General features: G+C 43.1%; 2 non-coding genes across 2 annotated transcripts; both read left to right on the top strand.

The window, feature by feature from the left end:
- The first annotated feature begins 443 nt into the window (after nucleotides 1–443).
- On the top strand, nucleotides 444–511 carry LOC118758421 (small nucleolar RNA SNORD50). The gene has a single exon (XR_004995712.1). It is a non-coding gene; the product is annotated as a small nucleolar RNA SNORD50 (small nucleolar RNA).
- Nucleotides 512–703: 192 nt separating this feature from the next.
- On the top strand, nucleotides 704–776 carry LOC118758420 (small nucleolar RNA SNORD50). The gene has a single exon (XR_004995711.1). It is a non-coding gene; the product is annotated as a small nucleolar RNA SNORD50 (small nucleolar RNA).
- Nucleotides 777–23,411: the final 22,635 nt, after the last annotated feature.

A 23,411-nucleotide genomic window follows, 5' to 3' on the forward strand; every position in this document is an offset into this window, starting at 1 on the left:
TTCTCCCTGCTGTGTCTGAGCAGTTCGGTGGAGATGCTGAGGTAAGCGCTGTTGAGCTTTTCAAACTGACAGTATACCTGTTGATTGAACAGGATAAGAATGGTGTCTCATTTCAAATTTGCTGCTTTTGTTAGTTGCAGGGGGAACTTGTAAAACATCCGGAAGATACTTGATGGAGAAGGCTAAACAGGCCGGGGTGTTGCTGAATGCCAGTAAAGCTACCGCAGCAGGCGCTTCACATGGGAGTAAGTATGTGATTTCCCAAGGGCAGTGGTGTTTCTAGTATGCCTTTTAACCTGGCTTCGTGGTACCTGTGAATTACGCCTGAAAATCCTGTGTACCTGGGGAACTTAAATTGAGCCATGAACATAATCATTTACGAAGTAATTACAGAATTGAAAGGTTGGGGCTTAACGGATTAATCTGTAAGGCATGATTGGTCTACCCAGTGATGAATCTATCCCGAAGCTGATTTGCTGAAGAAAAGCATTACGGATTCGGCTTCTGAGAAAAGACCAATGGAAAAGTAGATTTTTTTGTTTAAAGGATTTTGGAAGTTCTGTAACTCGCAGTCCTGTGGGCTTTTTTTCTGTCAACAGAGTCGCTGTGTACCCATTGAAAAAGGACAGCTTGCTGGAGAGCAGCCCTTTCTGTAAGTAATTCTGCATTTTGCTTAGCAGCTAATGAATGTTAGGACTGGTCTTATCTATGATGATCCTATCCCGAACCTGAATTCCTGTTGAAAAAAATAAACTTACGGATCTGGCTTCTGAGATAGACCACTGTTTTTAAGAATAATATATTTGGACGCTTTTGAATTGTTCTGAGTTTAGTAAATCTGTTATTTTCATTTTAGGTCTAATACCAGGAAGCCTGTCTGTATGAAAGGTGATGAAAGGATAAATATTCCAAAAGAAGGTGAACATGAGAAGTTTAAAATTCAGTTATGCTTCTTGTGGACTTTTCTTTAGTAAGCAAACAGAGTGGGATTTTAAAGACATGTTTTCTTTGGAAAGCTTTTTGAAGATGCTCAGATAGGAACATGTGATGAACCAAGGTTGTGAGTCATAATCCCTAAAGAGTGTTAACTGTCAGATTTGCAGTGCAATTAAAGTGTGACTGTGCAGAACTTATCTTTTGTCTATGTTGTGTTGTGCCAATCCTCAAACATTTCCTTTTAAATGAGGTAATGCATTGTTACTAGAAGTTGAGCCCAGATTTTTGGGAATCTGTCCATATAAATTATGAGTTTAGGAACAAGGCCTGTTTTGTCAACTTTCTACAGGCAGTATTAGCTTCAGTTCTGAAGGATACACACATGACTGGGGAAAGAGCCCTTACCTTTTGCCACACCTGGCAGGCACTTGGAAACAGACTTGGGAAATCAGGTTTGCTTTGAAACCTCTAGCCACCGTCTGTATGTAGATCCCCTTGCCTTCTTGAATATATATTAATTTGTCACTTCCTTACTTGATAATCCAAACTGTTACCTTTCCCTTAAGGGAAGGAAGTATATTTTACTGCATTGCCAAGGACATTCTGAAAAGATAACAAATTTCAGGAATTGACTATAATGGAGCACAATACATGGAGTTTAGGCTGGCTTTAGAAATCAAAAGTTTGCACACCTTTCTTAAAAGGCTCAATGCAATAGGAATTGCACCCCAGAGTACATTTATCGGGCTCAGAACCACCATTTAGCACTAACATTTCTTTTGCCAAGAAAATATATCCCATGGTTTGCTAACCAAGTGTCATTTGAGCAGATCAACATATCTCATTCCTTGTCTCAGCCTGCTAATTTTCTGCCAGTTCCTGCTGCTTAAAATGGTTGAATTGCCTCTGAGTCAGGTCAGCTCCATCTCTGGTCCTATACTTTTGGGTATATACAGAGATGTGAAAGGTAGAGGTTTTCCTTCCACTGGTTTGCTCCCCAAAGTGTTACCCCAGAGATGGGCAGGTCTGAAGCCCATCATGTTGCTACCAGGGCCAAAGAGCTGGGACCAACTTGCCCTGCTTTCCCAGGCACAGCAGGCAACTGGATTGTTTATGGGGCCCGGAGCAATAGCCTGGTGTAGTGGTTTAAGTCCTCCCCTTGAAAGCACCAGGATCGCATGTGGGTGCTGGTTCTAATCCCAGCGGCCTCACTTTACATCCAGCTCCTGCCTGAGGCATGGGAATGCAGTCCAGGACATCCCAAAGCTTTGAAAAGACCCTGCACCTGCCTGGGAGACCTGGAAGAGGCTCCTGGCTTCACACTGGCTCAGCTCCACCTGTTGCACTCACTTGGGGAGTTGAACCATCAGAAGATTTTCCTCTGCCTCTCCTCCTCTCTGTACATCTGCCTTTCCTATAAAAATCAATCTTTTTAAAAACAATTTATGGAAAATGAAATCAGGGTCAAGTAAGAGCAGTGATTAACCGAGAATTGATGTTACAAGAGTGGCCATTTCTATGAGGGCCTTCGTCAGTTTTTTGGCTGCTTTCAAGTCCCTGTTTTCAGGCACCACTTGTTGGTGCACAGAGCCAATACACGTGGACCGTGAATTACTGAAGGATGATGGTCAGTGTTGTGATTTAAGTCCTCTAAAATGGATAGTTCTGTATTACTGTAGATTGGTGTTTCATACCTGTGTCCTCAATGATTTCCTAAACATTGATTAACTGTTGGCAGCAAATTCCAGAAGTGTAACATCTGGTTAAGGTTATTTGGGCCATTTGTCGTGCAATGAATAAAATTCATGTGTTGATGTGGGCAGTGGTATTAATACAAGCACAGGTGGGGTGAGCCCTTACAGTAGTGATTAATAAACTGGAACACTTGCATCCTGTCGGTACCTAGCTTTTGGAGACCCAGGTGGAGATTTGTGCAAGGTAAGTATTCAAAGAGTGGACAGCTGTCTGTCTTTCGAATAAAGCGCAAGTAATACATTTTCAAAAACAACGCCTAAACTTTAGCTGGTGCAGCATCTTATTACAACTGACAGCAAGAGCAAAATTTAAGAATGTTAAAAGCAAATTTGAGAGACATGCATTTCAGAGATGGGAGGAAAATTTTGCCAGTATTAAAAGTGGTAATTGCAGTATTGAAATACTGATAAAAAGAGGATGCTCAAACTGCAAATGAAAGGGACATTGCAATTGCACTGAATTGAGGGATAGCCAGATATAAGGAGGGGAAACAATCTGACAATCTGGACAATGATTGTCATTAGGTGCTAACATTCAACAAGAAGGCAATCAGATTACATGCCCAACATTTTAAGTGTGGCTTTGCATCCCAAATACCAAAAGGTTATAATGTTTATGGAATGCATACCTGAATTTTAGTTATTTCATGTCCCAAGAAATAGTTACTGCCATCAACTGCTTTCCCAGGCAACAAGCAGGAAGCTAGAAGGGAAGTGGTAACAGCAGGGGCACAAACCGGTGCCCATTTGGGGGTCCTGCACAGATGTAAGGGAAGGACTTTAGCCACTAGGCTCTCATGCCATCCCCATTCTGATAGCTGGGTGATGTATTTATGGAAGTATATTTTTGTGTATGTTTCAAATGCTTACATTAAATGGCCCTTTTTTCTTTAAGAACTCAAAATTTCTCTTTTAGAAGTTAATTGTACCAAAAGGCACTGTTTCTCAGCATTTTGATTGTACTACATTCAAAATAGTTATGGGATAACTGCAGGCTTCTTGCCATATGCATAGCCTATGAATGTAGCTAGGCTATACAGCTCAAAACATACGTACTCTCTCAAATCAACTTACATGCATTCAATATAAGTGCATAATTGTGTAGTGCTTGCCATGCATTAATAAAGATCAGGATTTGTACGTGTGTAGCCTAGTACAATATTGTGAGTCACTTCATTTAGGCCCATCGAATTGTCTTGATAAAATATAGGGACTAAGTAAAATTCTTCAGCATTTTCTCACAACTTTAAATCCATCACTGCATTAGAATAAATTTAATCTCTAATGTTTTAACTACTTGTAAGTATTCCATGACCCATATAAAAGAAATTCACAGAGATTCTTTTTTTCCATCCCGTAGCCAATGAATCTGAAGTGCAGAATTAACTGCACATACTATTCCGGTGCAAAGGATAGCAAGCTTAACAATTTCATCTTTTAACATGAGAAACTGGAAATCTCACTGTAGTTGCTTTGCCTGTGAAATAACTCAAAAAGGGGGTGGGATGGTAGGAAAGGGAGAGAGATCTTACTGATAACCACTAGGCTAAAAGTCTGTCTTGAACGTGCCCCGATCCCATATGGGCACCAGTTCTAATCCCAGCAGCCTCACTTCCCTTCCAGCTCCATGCTTGGGCCTCCACAATGGGCCCAGACTAAGAGATCTAATACAAAATTTAACATCTTTGTAATGGTTTTCATGGGACAGATGATTAACCTTTATGTAACATTCCAAAATACATCACTTTATTTCCTGATATGTTCACAGATGATGCTTTTATCTTAGACATAAAATTCAAACAAGCTGACTTAAATCATGCATTAATTTCTTAGTCTATAGTTCTTGAACATGCTGGGATCCCATATGAACGCCGGTTCTAATCCTGGCAAGCCCACTTCCCATCCAGCTCCCTACTTGTGGCCTGGGAAAGCAGTTGAGGACAGCCCAAAGCCTTGGGACCAAGCACCTGCATGGGAAATCTGGAGGAGGCTCCTGGCTCCTGGATTGCTACAGCACCAGCCATTGCAGTCACTTGGGGAGTGCAATGAAAATCTCTGTCTCTCCTCCTCCTCTCTGTATATCTGACATTTTGGTTTGGGTGTTTTTTTGTTTGTTTGTTTGTTTGTTTGTTTGTTTGTTTTTTTAGTAAAAACCCAGTTTTTCATTCTATCACCCTCAGCCAATAAACTTCGTCTTCAAGATATCTGGTCTAATGGTCACAAAATGGCAGCAACGATTCCAGAAATCATATCCATACACAGCAAAATCTAAAGTAAAGAAGGAATAAACTCTTGCTTTTATTTTTTCTTGGGAGTGAGAATCTCTTTTAGAAATTCCTGACAAACTGTGCCTTACTCTTCACTTACCAAAATTAGACCACATCTTCATTTCTCACCCACTTATGCAGGAAAATGTAACCTCGCCAGATGTGGATTAATCATTTGGGACAGGGGTAGGGGGTATTTTTTCTGCCAAGACTATATTTACAGCATAATTCTCAGGTCATCCTTGAAAATTAACCTGCTATGTACTGAGTTTTGAATCCCAGCTGCAATTGATTTGGAAGGAGCAGACCACATGATTTTGAGGACCTTGTATAACGCATGGGCCACACATTCCCTATCCCCGATTTGGAAATAGAATTGAGTATTGGAAAATCACCTGTAATACATTGCTTTAAATATTCAACTACAGGATAATTAGTGACTAGTTAGATATTTCAGGGTCAATATACTGCTTATTAGAGATACATTTTCTGAAAAAAACAAGTAACAAGTACTTTCAAATTTGGAAAAAAAATCAAGTGCTTATTTTGATGTTAATTTTTCTTAATTTATGCACTTTTTATAATACTTTTTAAAAGATGTTCTTTTATTGGAAAAGCAGATTAGATTTGCAGAGAGGAGGAGAGACAGATCTTCCATCTGGTTTACTCCTGAAGTGGCCACAATGACTGGAGCTGAGCCAGTCTGAAGCCAGGAGCCAGGAATCTCTTCCAGGTCTTCCATGCGAATACATGGTCCAAAGGCTTTGGGCTGTCCTCTACTGCTTTTCCAGGCCATAAGCAGGGGGCTGGGTGGGAAGTGGAGCAGCTGGGACATGAACCAGTGCCCATATGGAATCCCAGTGCTTGCAAGGTGAGGATTTCCTGAACCTTTGTGCCAGGTCCTATAATACTTTCCATGAACTTTCTGAAGATTGCTCATGTGCTTTAAATAACTTTCCACTAAAGATGTGTATATCACAAGATATTTTCATTCTCCCTTGTTTTTAATAGCACCTCACATGTACGAAATGTCTGAACAATGTTCCAAAACAAATATTTTGGTTAAGTTTAACAAGAAAATTCTGCAAAGCTAACTATTGGCATGAGTTGAAAAGAAAGACATAACTTACTACTTTAACTTCAGTGGTATCCCAGGTTAATACATGTCAAATACTTGTGTCAACTAGTAATTTCAATCCTGCCCATAGTGTGAAATCTCAGGAAACACAATCATCTCAAATACCATTTTAATTTTCATTGTAAATTTATGATTCCTGGGTGATCCATATACTGATAAATTTTTGGATGTTGCTCTATATAGAGTAAATATGAATATAACCTTTTAAAGCTGGGAGAAGAGCCTGGCAAGGTGGCCTAGCGGCCAAAGTTCTCGCCTTGAAAATGCCAGAATCCCGTATGGGCGCCAGTTCTAATCTCGGCGGCCCGACTTCCCATCCAGCTCCCTGCTTGTGGCCTGGGAGAGCAGTCGAGGACTGTGCACTGTGTGGGAGACCTGGAGGAAAGTTCCTGGCTCCTGGCTTCAGATGTCCGCAGCACCGACTCTTGAGATCACTTAGGGAGTGAATCATCGGGTGGAAGATTTTCCTCTGTCTCTCCTCCTCTCTGTATATCTGACTTTCCTATAAAAATAAATCTTTAAAAAAAGCTGGGGAGAGAAATCCAAATGTATGAAATTTCCCTGCTTCTTGCTGATATGTCTAGGAGACAGCAGGTGAGGTATAAAGTACTTGTGTTCCTGCCATTCAGTTAGGAGACCACATAGAGTTTCTGGATTCTGGTCCAGCACCAACTACAACAGACATGTTAGGAAGTGAACCAGTGAACAGATCTTTTAGTGTATGTGCTGCTGAAACGAGAACATGAAAATAGCTCTTTGTGTCTCTTTCACTCTGCCTTCCAAATAGATAACTTCATTATCTATTTTATGGTACAGCTCCAAAGGTTCTGGGACCCCTCTCCCCCACTGATTTCCTTTATTTTATTACAGTAATATAAGCCTTCAAAAAGCAGTGATAAATCCATCATTATGCTATTTAAGTGTATCCTGACATTGTAGGTATGGATAATGGCAGAATTCAGCTTTGTATTGTGAAGGTGTATTTAAGTTTCATTGGAAGCCCATCTTTGATTTAAAAGTAGAGATGCATACTGCATTGTGTCTACATTTCTCGATATGATAGTCTTATGCAGTTCCTCTAGATGACTGTATACAAGTGTGTTCATTCATATATGTATTGATCTTCTTTTTGCATGAAGGTTGTCTTATATCAGAGAAAGCATATGTTATTTGCCCTTTTGGAATTGACTGGGTCTCCAGATAGAGACCATTATGCTCAGTGAAGTAAGTCAAATAGATAAATTTTTCAAGTTATGAAGATATGTAGATATACACATATATATTATTATAAAAACAAGAGAATATAAAAGATATTTTAAAAAATATATAGGAGCCAGCACTGCAGTACAGCAGTTGCTAAAGGTGCAGTAAGCTGCCACCTTGCAACATCAGCACCCCATATGAGAACCAGCTGGAAACCTGGCTGCTCCAGTTCTGATCCAGGTCTCTGTTAATGTGCCTAGAAAGACAGCAGAAGATGGTCCAAGTGGTCTGGCCCCTGCACTCAGAGATCGGAAAGAAGCTTCTGACTCCTATCTTTGGCCTGACACAATCCCAGTCATTGAGGTTAATTAGAAAGTGAACCATCAGATGGAAGATCTCTCTCTGACTTTTTGAATTAATAAATAAACCTTTTAAAAGAAGAGAAATTCCTCTTTTAAAAAACAGAAAATTAAACGCACAATTCCACCATTTTGAGTTCAACATAAGTTTTACATGGATTCTTCTATGCATGCAGATACAAATTTTAACACTATTTGAATTATAATGTTTATAATATGTTATTCTAGCTGTTATTTAATAATATTTATAAGCTTCAATATCATTAAAATTATCTAGTCTTTGTTCTCATTAGAAATGCTAACACTGAAAAGATTTTTTTTAAGATTTATTTATTTTTATTGGAAAGTCAGGTATACATAGAGAGGAGGAGAGACAGAGAGGAAGATCTGTCTGCTGATTCACTCCCCAAGCAACCGCAACAGCTGGAACTGCGCCGATCCAAAGCCAGGAGCCTCTTCCGGGTCTCCCACACAGGAGCAGGGTCCCAAAGCTTTGGGCCATCCTCGACTGCTTTCCCAGGCCACAAGCAGGGAGCTGAATGGGAAGCGGGGCCACCAGGATTAGAACCGGCACCCATATGGGATGCTGGCGTATTTAAGGCAAGGACTTTAGCCACTCGGCTACCGTACTGGGCTCTGAAAACATTTCATTTTAATGGAGATTCAGTAACTAACCAATTTTCTACTAGTAGAAATTTGTTATATTGTATTTTATCATTATGACAATTTTTAAAGATTTATAATTTTTTTTTAATTCTCAGTTTTTTTGAAAAACAAAGACATGGAGAAACCTTCAAAATGCACACATTAGCCAGACTTGGCCAGGTCAAGGCCAGGAGCCCAGAACACAATCCAGATTTACCTAGTGGCAAGCCCAAGTACTTGAGGCACCACCTGCTGCCTGCCATAATGTATGATAGCAACAAATTGGAAATCAGAACTTGGACTCAAACCACATTAAAATGACATATAGGGGTCCCAAGTGGCCTTATTCACCAAACGCACACACTTGTGCTAATAAATTCTAAAGCATTCCCCAGATGTCTTAAGACCTGGGAAGTTTGGGATCTTGTTTGCATCCTGGTCTGTGTCATCTTTCTTCAAAGTTCACAAGTCAATGCTCAAACCATTTAATTTATCAGTTGTTTGTTATTCAACTCTCCTGGAATTTCTACCTGGGTTCCCACAAGCTTTCAAAGAACCATGGGTAAAATTCAAGAGATTTATGAACTTGGATGGGGATATACATATTTCTTTATTTCTGCTAAACACTAATTGAAATTTAACACTTCTTTCAGCAATGGACTAGTGAATGTAGCACAGTAATAATAGAACTATTTGTAACTTTGTCACCGATAGAAAACAGCTATTTTATGAAAATTATAGCTCAGGTTGTATACAAACAAGGTAAACCTCTGCATCGTTTCTATCTAGAAATTACTGATACTCCTTAAGCCTAACAGATCTTGTTATTTAATGCAAAGCTACATTTATATTACTATCACAATATAAACATAATATTACATTTTTATATAACATACAATGCTGTGGCTTAATATAAAATAATATTATTTTGCTTAAATGTTTTGATTGCTCTATTGCAATATACAATTTTGACAGTTATATTGTAATGTTTTTATTTTTTTTTTAAAGATTTATTCATTTTATTACAGCCAGATATACACGGAGGAGGAGAGACAGAGAGGAAGATCTTCCATCCGATGATTCACTCCCCAAGTGAGCCGCAACGGGCCAGTGCGCACCGATCCGAAGCCGGGAACCTGGAACCTCTTTCGGGTCTCCCACGCGGGTGCAGTGTCCCAATGCATTGGGCCGTCCTCAACTGCTTTCCCAGGCCACAAGCAGGGAGCTGGATGGGAAGTGGAGCTGCCGGGATTAGAACCGGCGTTCATATGGGATCCCGGGGCGTTCAAGGCGAGGACTTTAGCCCCTAGGCCACGCCGCCGGGCCCTATTGTAATGTTTTTAAAAAAGATTTGTTTTGGGGCTTGGCAGCGTGGCCTGGTGGCTAAGGTCCTCGCCTTGATCCCATATGGCCGCTGGTCCTGATCCCGGCAGCTCTACTTCCTCTCTGTCTCTCCTCCTCTCAGTATATCTGACTTTGTAATAAAAATAAAATAAATCTTTAAAAAAAAAAAAAAAGATTTGTTTTTTATTAACGTTTTTGTAAGGCAGAAACCAAGGATGCTCCACCCACTGATTCACTCCACAAATGGTCGCACAGCTGGGAATGGGGCAGGTCAAAGTCATGACTGGCAGGGACCCAAGGACTTGAACCATCTTCTGCTGCCTTCCTAGGCACATGAACAAGAAGCTGATTAGAAATAAAGCATCCAGGACTCTAATCAGCACTCCAATATGGAATGCCTGTGTTCCAGACAACAGGTTAAACCATGGTACCACAATGCCAACCCCTGTATGTTTTAGTTCACACATTAAAAAAGTTATGGAAGCGATTCATAGGCTTCACCAAAGTGGCAAAGTGGTCCATGGCACAAAAAGATTAAAAGCTTTTACATGTATGTCAAACCACTTGTCTTATCTTTCCTTCTTATGCAGCCTAATTCCAAAATTTATTAATAACCTCCCATGCTATTATCCTGCTGCCTTTCCTAGGTGACTACTGGCAAAACTCTAACTATGTATTAATGAAACCTTTTGCTTTCTCCAATAACATACCAACAATACTGTGCCTTTCTGCTAAGTCACACAGCAAGGAAGGCGCAGGCCACTACAAATTCATGATCTCCAATGCCTTCAGTGTCACACGGTAGTCATTGCTTTCCTGGTGAGTTTCCTTTCCTCTAGAAGGCTTCCTTTCTCCTTCACTCTTATAATTCTTTCCTCTCTTAACTCTCTCCTCACCTAAGCAAATGATTTCGCTTCCCTTTCCATGGATACATCAGAATTCTTCAAATGATAAGGTTTGCCTATATTAGCCTTTTATATTTATCCACTGTTTTTCATCCCTTTTCATTATGAAACAGTACTCTTCATCTAGTGTCAGGCAGCTTGGTTCTCCCACGCTATTGACACATCCACTCATTCAAAAAACCATCCATCAAGCAAATACTGATAAAAGACTTAACTGTTCACAGTGTGTGTCCCCTCCACTTAAAAAGAGAGAGAGATGTTGAAGCTTTAATTCTCAGTACTACAGAATGAATGTGACCTCATTTGGAAACAGGGTTGATGTAAAGGTGTCTAGTCAAAATGAGGTCATATTGGAGTGTAATGCATCCCTAATACAACATGATGACTACAATTATCAACAGAAGACCATGCGGAAACAGACCCAAGCAGCAGTTGAAGCCAGTGAACAGAAAAGATTGCCACAATACCACCAGAAACTGGTAAGAGGACAGGATAGTTTCAGAGGCAGCATTGTTCAACCAATCTTTAGATTTTTGGTCTCTAAAGATGTGAGAAAATATTGTCAGGTTTTTTTAAAATATTATTATTTTCATTTGAACCTAAGAGTTACAGACAGAGGGAATGACACAGAGAGCGATCTTCCATCTTCTACTTGACTCAAAAATGGCCACAAAAGCCAAGTAGCACAAATCTGAAGCCAGGAGTCAGTAGCCTCCTCTGGGTATCCCACTCGAGTGCAAGGGTCCCAAGATTTGAGTCATCCTGTGCTATCTCCCCAGGCCATTAGCAGGGAGCAGGATCAGAAGTGAAAGCAGCCAGGACATAAAACCAGATGCAAGCTTAACCTGCTAAGACACAGCATCAGCCCTGTACTTCTGTGTTTTAGGTCATCCAGTTTGCCATGCTTTGTTTTCTTTTTAGCAATAAATATTTTATTTTTGATGATGTTTACATAGTTGAGAAGGATGCATGCCCATGTGAACCACCGATTATGGTGGGGAAGGTTAAGGGATGTTTCCAATCTCTTCTTCCTGTATCTAGGGAAAGTGTGAAGAGAAGGGGAGAGAGCCGCTCCAAGAGGCCGAGATGCATCAATCAGTACCTGGGAATGGAGATGGTGAACCGATGTCATCTCAGGGTCTCCGATGTGGAGCATGTTGCAAGGGCACCATGCAAGTGGTTTGACAGTTCTGAGATATGTTGTTATCATTCCTCCAAGGATGAGGAAATCATTCCAAGGCCCATTGACTGAAATAGACCACCTTAGAGTCTCCACTCACCCAGATACTTACTGTCAAGGTTTGACCGCGATAGCTGTTCAATTTGTTCTGCTCTGCATGGTACTGGATGTCCTCTGCAGGCCTCAATGAACTGCCTGTCTTGTCCGTTATGAGCATCTGAGCATGTTGTTCACTTCACAGGCTTCAACAATCGAGGAGGCCCAGTTCTGACATATGCACTTTACAGCCAGACAACAAACCCTGTGATTTTCCCCATGGTTGGAGTGCTGAGTCCAGTAATCCAGTTGCATTTTTTTTCTCCACTTCTTGTACTACTCACTGCTTAGGGCCCGAGAAAGCAGTAGAGGATGGCCAAACCTTGGAACCCTGCACCCACGTGGGAGACCCAGAAGTAGCTTCTGGCTCTTGATTTCAGATGGACTCAGCTCCAGCTATTGAGGCCATCTGGGGAGTGAACCAGCAGGTCAAAAATTTCTCTGTTTCCTTCTCTCCATGAAAATCTGGAGGAGAGACAGAGAGGAAGATCTTCCATCCGATGATTCACTCCCCAAGTGAGCCACAACGACCGGTGCTACGCCGATCCGAAGCCGGGTACCAGGAACCTCTTCCAGGTCTCCCATTTGGGTGCAGGGTTCCAAAGCCTTGGGCCATCCTCAACTGCTCTCCTAGGCCACAAGCAGGGAGCTGGATGGGAAGTGGAGCTGCAAGGATTAGAACCAGCAACCATATGGGATCCCGGAGCACTCAGGGCGAGGACTTTAACCGCTAGGCCACGCCGCCAGGCCCAACATAAATAAATCTTTAAAAGTAATAAAAAGGAAAATTAAGATGGCTGAATAGGGTAAGGACACGTTTAAACAGATGGAGAAACATTAGCCAGTGTGAAGCAGAGGTGGGCACATTTCAAGAAACAGGAGAGGACAGAACAACAGCAGAGGGGTACCTGGAGACTGACAGACACAGGAAAGCAATGGACACAATGGTGTGGTGTTGCAGTGACCAATAACCCAGTGGCATTCAGAAAGTGGTGTTTCAAATTGCACCAGCACCAGGAACTCCACCAGCAACCAGGTGGGAAGGCATGCCTACCAGGAGCTCAGGAGGTGAACCCAGACAAAGAACTGCCCATCATGCTGGTCTATTGGATTTAACTAGGAGCAGAGACAGAGTGGCAGGTCCCAGACTAGCAGTGTAGGAATAAGGTGAATTTCATAGCCCAGTCTGCCCCCTAGAGCCATATTGGGCGCTATTTTGTTTAAGGAAGCGATGGCTTTGGGGCAGGACTGCGCATGCAATGAGCTGGGAATGAACTCATTTCTGGCTCAGCTAACTACAGCAATGTGGTATCCTAAAGTTTCACCAAAGATAGGTCCAAGTAGCCCTTAGACCTGACAGCCAGCAAATCAAGAACTCTAGCAGTGGCACAACAGGTGCCATTTTGTAAAGTGTGGCGAATAATTTAAGACTGCAAGGACAACGGTGAGCTGCACATGCAGTGAACTCAGCAAGATCACACTGATCCCACAGGAAAATAATACTGACTATGGCATCGTAAGGGTCAAAATAGCTCCATGTGGCCCTCAGACGTAACGGCCAACAGGTTCCCGCAAGATCAGCTCAGCACCACCAACAACCTAGCGATACAGGATACCTGGTGTCTCCTTAATCCTGGAACCTGCTCCAACCGGAAATGGGAGAAAAGTTTATACAGACAATGGTACAGCCTCAGCATGATATCACAGGAGGTGGAGACTGCTGAGCCAAAGCTGGAGCTATGGAAACCATGGTAGAAATCTAACATAAGAACCCAGACCTGGAGCTTGCTGGAGGGAGTGGCACAACTGACTGCAAACAAAGCACCATGTACCAACTGCAATAAGTAAACTCGAATACTAGACCTGTTGGTGTCACAGCTTAGAAACCTGCCCCAAGGAGAAGAATATGATAAGCAGAAGTACAATGACCAAGAGCAAAAGAAGAGACAGAAGCACAATGAATATTGCTGAAGACTACCCTGCAAAGGAGCAAAAGCTCTTGCCAGCCTCAGAGTTCATTGAGGAACATATCCAGAAAATGGAGGATACAGAATTCAAAACACTTGTTATAAAACTTCTTATCAATAACAAGAAGCACGTAAAACAGACATTCAAGGAATTAAAGGAATATGTCACACAGGAAATGAATCAAATGAAAACTGATATATCAGAAATGAAAAATACAGTGAGGCAAATTAGAAGTACAGTGGAGGGCCCGGCGGCGTGGCCTAGCGACTTAAGTCCTCGCCTTGAACACCCCAGGATCCCATATGGGCGCCGGTTCTAGTCCCAGCAGCTCCACTTCCCATCCGGCTCCCTGCTTGTGGCCTGGGAAAACACTCGAGGATGGCCCAAGGATTTGGGATTCTGCACCCACGTGGGAGACCTGGAAGAAGTTCCTGGTTCCCAGCTTCGGATCGGCAAGCACCAGCCATTGCGGAGTGAATCATCGGATGGAAGACCTTCCTCTCTGTCTCTCCTCCTCTCTGTATATCTGACTTAGTAATGAAAAACAAATAAATCTTTAAAAAAAAAAAAAGTACAGTGGAGAGTCTCCAAAATAGAATGAAGAAGGCTGAAGAAAGAATCTCAGAATTGGAAGATATTTCCTGTCACCAGGGGGAAACAAACAAAAAGCTGGAAGCAGAGCCGGATCAAGCAAAAAAAAAAAAAACAAAAAGTATTCAAGAATTGACAGACACTATTAAATGGCCAAACATAAGAGTTATGTGAGTCGCAAGAGGTGTAGAAGAGGAGCTGGGTTTACAGATGTATTTAATGGAATAATCAGGGTAAATTTCCCAGACTTAAAGAAATAATTGGGAAACAACATCCAGGAGGGACACAGAACTCCCAACAGGTTTCACCAAAAGCGATCTTCACCACAACACATAATAATCAATCTCTCTTCAATCAAACATAAGGAAAAGATCCTTAAATGTGCATGTGAACAGTATCAATTGACATATAAAGGAATGTCAATTAAACTCACAGGAGACCTCTCACAGGAAACTCTACAGGCAAGAAGAGAATGGAGTGACATATTCCAGATTCTAAAAGCAAAAAAATTGTCAGCCCAGGTTACCATACCCAGCAAAGCTTTCTTTCATCTTTGAAAATGAAATAAAATTCTTCCACAGTAAAGTTAAAAGAATATGCCTCTTCCAAACCTGCCCTACAAATATGATACTTTTTTTTTAAAGATTTTATTCATTTTTATTACAGCCAGATATACACAGAGGAGGAGAGACAGAGAGGAAGATCTTCCGTCCGATGTTTCACTCCCCCAGTGAGCCGCAACGGGCCGATGCGCGCCGATCCGAAGCCGGGAACCTGGAACCTCTTTCGGGTCTCCCACGTGGGTGCAGGGTCCCAATGCATTGGGCCATCCTCAACTGCTTTCCCAGGCCACAAGCAGGGAGCTGGATGGGAAGTGGAGCTGCCGGGATTAGAACCGGCGCCCATATGGGATCCCGGGGCTTTCAAGGCGAGGACTTTAGCCGCTAGGCCACGCCGCCGGGCCCCAAATATGATACTTAAAGACGTTCTCTTGACAGAGAAGAGGAATAGCACCCACCAAAATGAAAGGCAAATGTGAAGAACATTCCAGTAAAATAACAACAGAAGACTAAATCAATGAACAACCCATTGCTGAAATACAGGATCAAAGTACCACCCATACATATTAACCCTGAATGTGAATGGCTTAAGCTTAATCAAACGTAGATTAGCAGACTGGATTTAAAAACAAAGCCCATCTATTTGTTGCCTGGAGGAGACACATTTCACCAACAAAAACCAGCAGAAACTATATCGCATGGGATTTGATATTTTTGGTTAGTTTCATCTCTTCAAAACACTTTCTTCTGATTGAATTCTTCAGTGACTCATAGATCATACAGTAGCATCATTTTCTTCAAGAAGGTTCTTGGTTTTCTTTTTCATTTCTTCAGCGACACATTAGCCATTTAGTAACATGTTATTTAACTTCATGGCATTGTAAATTTCTTTTTTTCTTCTTCTTGATTTTGTTTTGTGGCTTTTCATTTAAGGGGATGTACAGCAACCGTGTAATGGAGACTATCATATTCAGATGTGAGGATGCAATGTAGTATGCTTCTCTACTTCCAAACTAGAGATGGACTTTCAGTGAAACTGTTTACTATATCTTGACAATAGGATGTTGGACTCTCTACCATTGTCCATACCCACAATGTTGAACATATATGATTGTGTGTGTAGAAATATAATATAGTAATGATATAGGTGAGCTTAGTCGGGGGGGGAGGGAATTGGGAAGGGGATAAGGGAAATCCAGGGTCTATGGAACTGTATCAAAAACTGTTAATAATAAAAATAAGTACAATTAAAAATAGTAATAAGGAAAAAAACTCCCAAATATGTATACATATACATGAGAAACCATCTTTAATTCATACATTACAATAAGCATGAAGGAAACAAAAAAAGTTGTGTAGTCGTTGCATATCTTGCTTATCCCCAAGGCTTAAAAAAAGTAAATATTTGATTTTTTTAAGATTTATTTATTTTTATTACAAAGTCAGATATACAGAGAGGAGGAGAGATAGAGAGGAAGATCTTCCATTTGATGATTCACTCCCCAAGTGACCACAACAGCCAGAGCTGCGCCGATCTGAAGCCAGGAGCCAGGAACTTCCTCCAGGTCTCCAACGTGGGTACAGGATCCCAAAACATTGGGCCCAAAGCATTGGGCCGTCCTCGAGTGTTTTCCCAGGCCACAAGCAGGGAGCTGAATGGGAAGTGGAGCTGCCAGGATTAGAACCGGCGACCATATGGAATCCCAGGGCTTTCAAGGCGAGGACTTTAGCCACTAGGCCGCGCCGCCGGACCCAAAGTAAATATTTATTGAGGGCAGTGAATAGAAACATGAGTGACTGCAGAAGTAATTTAGTAGAAGAAAATGCAGAGAAATTTTTTGGCCCAGTGCAGTAGCCTAGTTGTTGTAGTCCTCGTCTTGCACGCACCCGGATCTCATAGGGGCACCAGTTCTAATCCCGGTAGCTCCACTTCCCATCCAGCTCCCTGCTGGTAGCCTGGGAAACCAGTTGAGGATGGCACAGTGCCTTGTGGCCCTGGATCCACATGGGACACCCCAGAAGAAACTCCTGGCTCCTAGCTCCTAGCTCCTGGTTTCAGATCAGCTGAGCTCAACTCTGGCCATTGTGGCTCCTTGAGCATATGAAACATCTTTCTTTCTGTATCTCCTTCTCTCTGTAAATTTGAAGTTCCGATTTAAAAAAAAAAAAAACTTTAACAACAAATAACAAAAATAAAAAAGAAGAAGAAGAAGGAGAAGTTTATTCTATCATTATGAGAGCCATTTTTGGCCTTGATTACTGATTTCAATATTCAATTAAATAATACTAACCAATTGTAACTCCAGGTTCGCCAAAGGTCACAGAATAGCCATCCATATAGTGGGACTCCACTTTAGCAACTGGACATTACTGACTTCCCAGACTCTCCTGCAAGCTCTTCTTATTCATTGTGCTTAAGACTCAGAAGTGACTCATCGGGCTTTGCATGGTGGCCTAGTGGCTAAAGTTTTTGCCTTGAACATACCGGGATTCTCTATGGGTGCCGGTTCTAATCCTGGCAGCCCCCACTTCCCATCCTGCTCCCTCCTTGTGGCCTGGGAAAGCAGTCGAGGATGGCTCAAAGGGTTGGGACCCTGTACCTGTTTTGGAGGTCTGGAAGAAGTTGCTGGCTCCTGGCTTCGGATCTGCACAGCTTCGGCTGTTGTGGTCACTTGGGTAGTGAATTATTGGTAGGGAGATCTTCCTCCCTGCCTCTCTTCCTCTCTTTATATCTGACTTTGCAATAAGAATAAATAAATCTTAAAAAAAAAAAGAAGTGACTCATCATTCACTTTCCCGCTCTGTCTTTCGGATTGTTACTTCTGCAGGTTCTCCCATTCAGTCATTCTTATTCCTGTAACTCCTTCTTCTGCAATAGTTATAGTAATTCTCCTTCCCCAATTGATTAATAATTGATATGCCCTTGAAATGTGTTGCTCTCTCATCTTTCCCAATTCAGTAAATGACACCAACACATATCCAATTTCCCCCCCACTCCCTACTTTCAGTTCATCAATAGGTCCTGGTGAACTATGTCAACTGTATGCGTGGTACAGGCATTTGGTACAGTGGTGAAGATGCCCCTGGGGAATACCTTCATCCCATTTTGTGGTGCCTGGGAGGTTAAGTCCTGTCTTTGCTTCCAATACTGTTTGCTACTAAATAAGCCTGTTAGGAGGCAGCAGAGGAAGACTCAAATGGTCGGGTCCCTGCCACCCTCATGGCACACCAGCTGGAGTTCCAGGCTCCTGGCTTAGCCCGACTCAGCCTAGCTGATTGGGGTAGTGACAAATGAAAGAGTGAGCACTTTCTCCCTTTCCTTTTTTTTTTTTTTTTCTCATTTTCGTTCTCTCTGCCTCTCAAGTTAAATAAATAAATAGTCAGAATACACCATGAATATGTTTGCTTCTAGCTGTTACATGTGCAATTCCCTTAGTCTGAATAATTTTCACATACATACCCTTCATTCCACTTCCATCCTCGACCACTGATATGCAATTCTGCTTCTAAACACTACTTTCAAACATGTGACATGTTTCAATGACTTGCCATTATCATTAAATGTCTTACACAATCAGGCTCTGATCAGTTTTTCCAACTCATCTTGGATCACTCTCTCTGTTTTCAAATCAAATCTTTTATATATAATATAATCCTTGCAGGCAAGACCAAGCCTTTGCCCCTTGGGAGTTTTCACACATGTAGTCTGTCAAACTTGCTCCCTCTCACGCCTTGCTTTTCTTGATTTAGTCCTTCAGCTTTTGACAATACTTGTTCAGAAAAACCTTCCTTGAGTTGAGCAGTTGGTCTGGCAGTGAAGATGCACATTGTAGGACCTGGGTTCAATCCCCAGCTCCGGCTCTTGATCCCTGAAGCACATCTTGGAAAGCAGCAGATACAGATTCAAGCCCTGGGTCAGCCGGGTGGGAGTTCTGGATTGAGATCCCATCTGTTAGTTATTTCAAGCATTTGGATAATGAACCAGCAGATGGGAGATCTTTCTTTCCCTCTTTCTCTTTTACTTTCTCTCAAGTAAATAAACAAAATCATAAAATCCTCTCTTGACCAGCCTCACTGGATGTTCCTTGTTGCTCTGTATCAGCATAGATATAACTTTCTTCTTTACATTAATCACACATAGTAAATATTTCATTTACTTGTTTATCCTTTGTTTTTCTCACTTGGCCATGATCTCTATGAAGGCAAGAAACATTTCAGCTTTATTCACTTATTGTTTTAATTTAGTCTTGGCACATATTCGGGGCCCTGGGTACATTTGTCAAATGCATTGTATAGTGAACGAATTCCTCTTAGCTTCCATTCATTTGGTTTCTGCTCTATTATAATTATAGTCCATTGTGCCCTCTCGTAGCCCCAATTGTAATTCCAGTCTCATGCCAAAAATACCTCTGGTTTTTATCTGGGACTGGTCTGGTACATGTTGCTAGTACAATTTGCAAAATTAGATTGAGTGGCTATGGTAGAGTAAAAATGTGACATTCAGGTCTGCTCCTCTAGAAGGAAAAATTACCCTCAAAAGGAATTGCGAAACACACCGTAATAGACACTTTCAGTGAAAGTGCAACACCATGTTTTCCTTATTTGTGTGTGTAATTAAATATCTTGAAAATCTAGCCAGTCATAAATTCTTCATATCCTGAGACTCCACACATATCAGAGTGGGAATATTTTGATAAAAACCATTGTATGGGTTAATGTTGGCATAATCACTACTATTTTCCATTATCTTCTATCATAAAAGCTAGAAGTGAAACAGGTAAATGAAACAAAACTTATAGTCTTAGAAATCAAAATAAGGTCTGGTACGGTAGCCTAGTGGTTAAAGTCCTTGCCTTGCATGTGCTGAGATCCCATATGACTGCCGGTTCATATCCCAGCTGCTCCGCATCTCATCCAGCTCCCTGCTTGTGGTATGGGGAAGCAGCAGAGGATGGCCCGAGGCCTCGAGACCGTGCACACACGTGGGAGACCTGGAAGAGGCTCCTGGCTTCTGGCTTCAGATCAGCTAAGCTCCAACCATTGCGGCCACTTGGGGAATGAACCAGCGGACAGAAGATCTTCCTCTCTATCTCTCCTTCGCTCTGTAAATCTGCCTTTTCAGTAAAAACAAGAAAATTTTATTTTTTAAAAATTAAATTCTTTACTGATAGCCAATTCAATAATATCATACAGAATAACTCCACTGTACCAAACATCCCGTCTGTTCCAGCATATTCATTCTCCTTTCTTCCAGACTCTCTGGCCACCACTGATCTTATTGTTTCCACAGTCTTATATTTTCAGAATGTCATTTAATTGAAATCACACACCACATGCCTATTTCAGACTGGGTTCTTTCTTTTTTTTTCCCTAAGATTTATTTGTTTTTATTGGAATGGTGGATATACAGAGAGGAGCTGAAACAGGGAGAAAAATCTTCCGTCTGATGGTTTACTCACCATGTGACTGCAACTGCTGGCGCTGAGCCAATCCGAAACCAGGAGCCAGGAGTTCTTTTGGGTCTCCCACGGCAGGTGCAGGGTCCCAAGGCTTTGGGCCATCCTCAACTGCTTTCCTAGGCCACAAGCAGGGAGTCGGATGGGAAGCAGGGTTGCCTGGATTAGAACTGGCGTCCATATGGGATCCCGGCGCATACAAGGCAAGGACTTTAACCACTAGGATATCGCACCGGGCCCAGACTGGATTCTTTCACTTAGAAATATGCGTTTAGATTGCCTTATGTTGGACCCAGTGCAATGGCTCAATGACTAAATCCATATCTTGCACCCTTAGAAAATCCATTTAGGGAAGAGTGTCCTGAGGGCGTTACCTGAGTGGTTTTGATAGTTCTGGTTTCATTGCTCCGGGGTTGAGAAAATCTTTTCAAGGTCTATTGATTGACACAATCCACTCTAGTTCATCTACGGACTCAGGAACATGCTACAAAGTTTGGCCAGGAGAACTGTCCAACCTGTTCTGGTTTCCATCCTCTGACAAGGCACTCAGCATCCTCTGCTGGCCTAGATGAACTGGCTCTCTTGTCCCTCATGTGCATCTGGGCATCTGTCTACTGCACAGGCATCGTCAACTGAAGAGGCACAATCCTGACATTTGTACTCCAAGATCAACCACATATTCTGTGGTTCTCCCTAAAGCCAAGGTCTGAGTCCAGCATTCCAAACTGGGGAGTCCCCCAAGAAACTTTGCGTGGAGTGACCTCAGACTTGACTCTTGGGTGCACCAGCCAGTGCTGGGTCAGGTGTGGTCTGTCACCTGCACCAGCCAATGCACATACTGGTGAATGTAATCTGCCTGCTCAGTTCTGTTCCAGATTCATATTTCACGTGAACTAACAAGTGCTGTGGCCCAGACCAGCCAGGCCACTACAGACCCAGTCCCGACACATACCAACAGTTGCTGAAGCCTAATCAAGGCGACTTCCAACAACCTCAACAAGCCCACCCAGTACTGGTTTTTGTACATGCCAGCATTTGCTGTGACCTAATTCTGCCCAGCCCACAACCTATTGGCCATTGTGCGCACCTATGGGTACTGCGGCTTAGCTCAAACTAGACCCACCCCCAAACTCAACCTTCATGTATACCAACAGGTGCTGCTGTCTTCTCCAGCCTGGCCTGCCTCCAGCTCTGTTTCTCATGATCACCATTGGCAGGTATAGCCTAGCAGGAGAGTGTCCAACATTTCCCTGCCAGACATGTTCCCAGCCCTAAATCTTGCACCTGCCATGGGGTACTACAATTCAGCCTGATATGACTTGCACCCAGTTCTGGTGCTTGCCAGCTGGTCCTGTATCCTAGCTCAGCTGGCCCAGGTACAGCAGCCTAGCCTACCCTAGCGTGCTCTGAGACCAGCACATCCCTAGCCCCAGCTCTCACTTTCACCAGTGGAAGCAGCAGCCCAACAAAGGAGTCCCTGAAGTTCCCCTGCCTGGCCCACTTCCAACCCAGAGTCTTGGGTGTCAGCTGATACTGTGGCCCAATATGAGATGGCCTGTACCAAGTCTTGGCATTTGTCTGAAGGTGCTACGGCCCAGCTTAACCTGGCTTGCCCCCACTCCCAGCTTTTGCCAGCAGGTGCAGTAACCTATTACAGCTTGGAACAGCCCTCAAATGAACTGGTGAATGCTGCAGTCCAACCTGGCCTGGCTTGCACCTGTACTGGCTCTCACTTGTGCCATTGTGTGCTGCGGACTGACACCTGCCTGGCCTGCCTCCAGACCCAGCACACACATGTGTTAATGGGTGCTGTAGCTCAGCCTGGTCTAGCCTGCTCCCAGCCCCAGCTCTCACACTAACCAGGAAGAGCTATTCCTAGCAGGGGAGTTCCCCAAGTTGCCCTACCAGGCTGCTCTTAGCACGGAGTCTTGTGTGTAACGATGGGTGCTGCTACCCAGACTGACATGGCCAGCCCCCAGTCCTGGTCCCCACCAGTCAGTACTGCAGTCTATCCCTACTGGTCTGCATCCATTCTGACTCTTGCCCATGGGTGCTACAGCCTAGCTCAGCCTGGTCCACCCTGGACCTGGCTCTTGTGTGACCTGTTGGGTGCTTCACAACCTGTCCCACATGCATGCTGACTCTTGTGAACACCAGTGGATGCTGGCACCCAGTCCAGTTTGGCCCACTGCCAGACCCAGCCCACATACATGCCGATGGGTGCTACAGCTTTGCCCAGCCTGGTCTGTCTACAATCCTGGCTCTTGCAATCATGAGTGGGAGCTGCAGCCCAGCAGGGGAGTTCCCGGAGTTCCCCTACCAAGCCTATTCTAGGTCTGGGTCTTGTGTATATGCTGGAGGGTACTTTCATCCAGCCTTGTATGGTTCACCCACAGTCTCAGCTTTTGCTGGCAGGTATTGCAGCCCAGGCTAGCCAGGCATGGCCCACACCTTGTCCTGGCTCTTGTGCATACCAGCAGCTGGTATGCACCTGTTGTGGCCTGACCTAGTCCAGCCTGTCCCCAGAACTGGCCCACACAAATGATAATGAGTGCTGTAGCCTTTCCTGGCCTGGCCTGCCCCCAGCCCCAGCTCCTATGCTCCCTAGCTATGGCCTGCTAAGGGAGTTCCCTAAGCTCCCCCAACAGACCTACTCTCCGCCCTGGATCTGATGCATGCCAGTGGGGGTAGTGGCCTGGCTTGGCACAGTCTGTCCTCACTCCCAGCCCTTGCATGCAACAGTGGATGTTGCAGCCTAGCCCTACCTAGCCTTCTCCCAGCCTCATTCCCTGCTACTGTCATCCAGCATCTCACTGCTTTCTATCAATTTTTGTTGTTGTCCCTATCACTACTGCTTGAAAAAAAAATTTTTTTATTTGATAGAGAGGGCTAGAGAACATCTTTCCATCTTCTGATTCACTACCTAAATGCCAACAACACATAGTCCTGGGCCAGATCAAAGCCAGGACCCTGGAATTCAATCCAGGTTTCCTTCATGGGAAGTCAGAA

The sequence above is a fragment of the Ochotona princeps genome, chromosome 1, assembly GCF_030435755.1.
Source record: "Ochotona princeps isolate mOchPri1 chromosome 1, mOchPri1.hap1, whole genome shotgun sequence".
NCBI classification, from domain to species: domain Eukaryota; kingdom Metazoa; phylum Chordata; class Mammalia; order Lagomorpha; family Ochotonidae; genus Ochotona; species Ochotona princeps.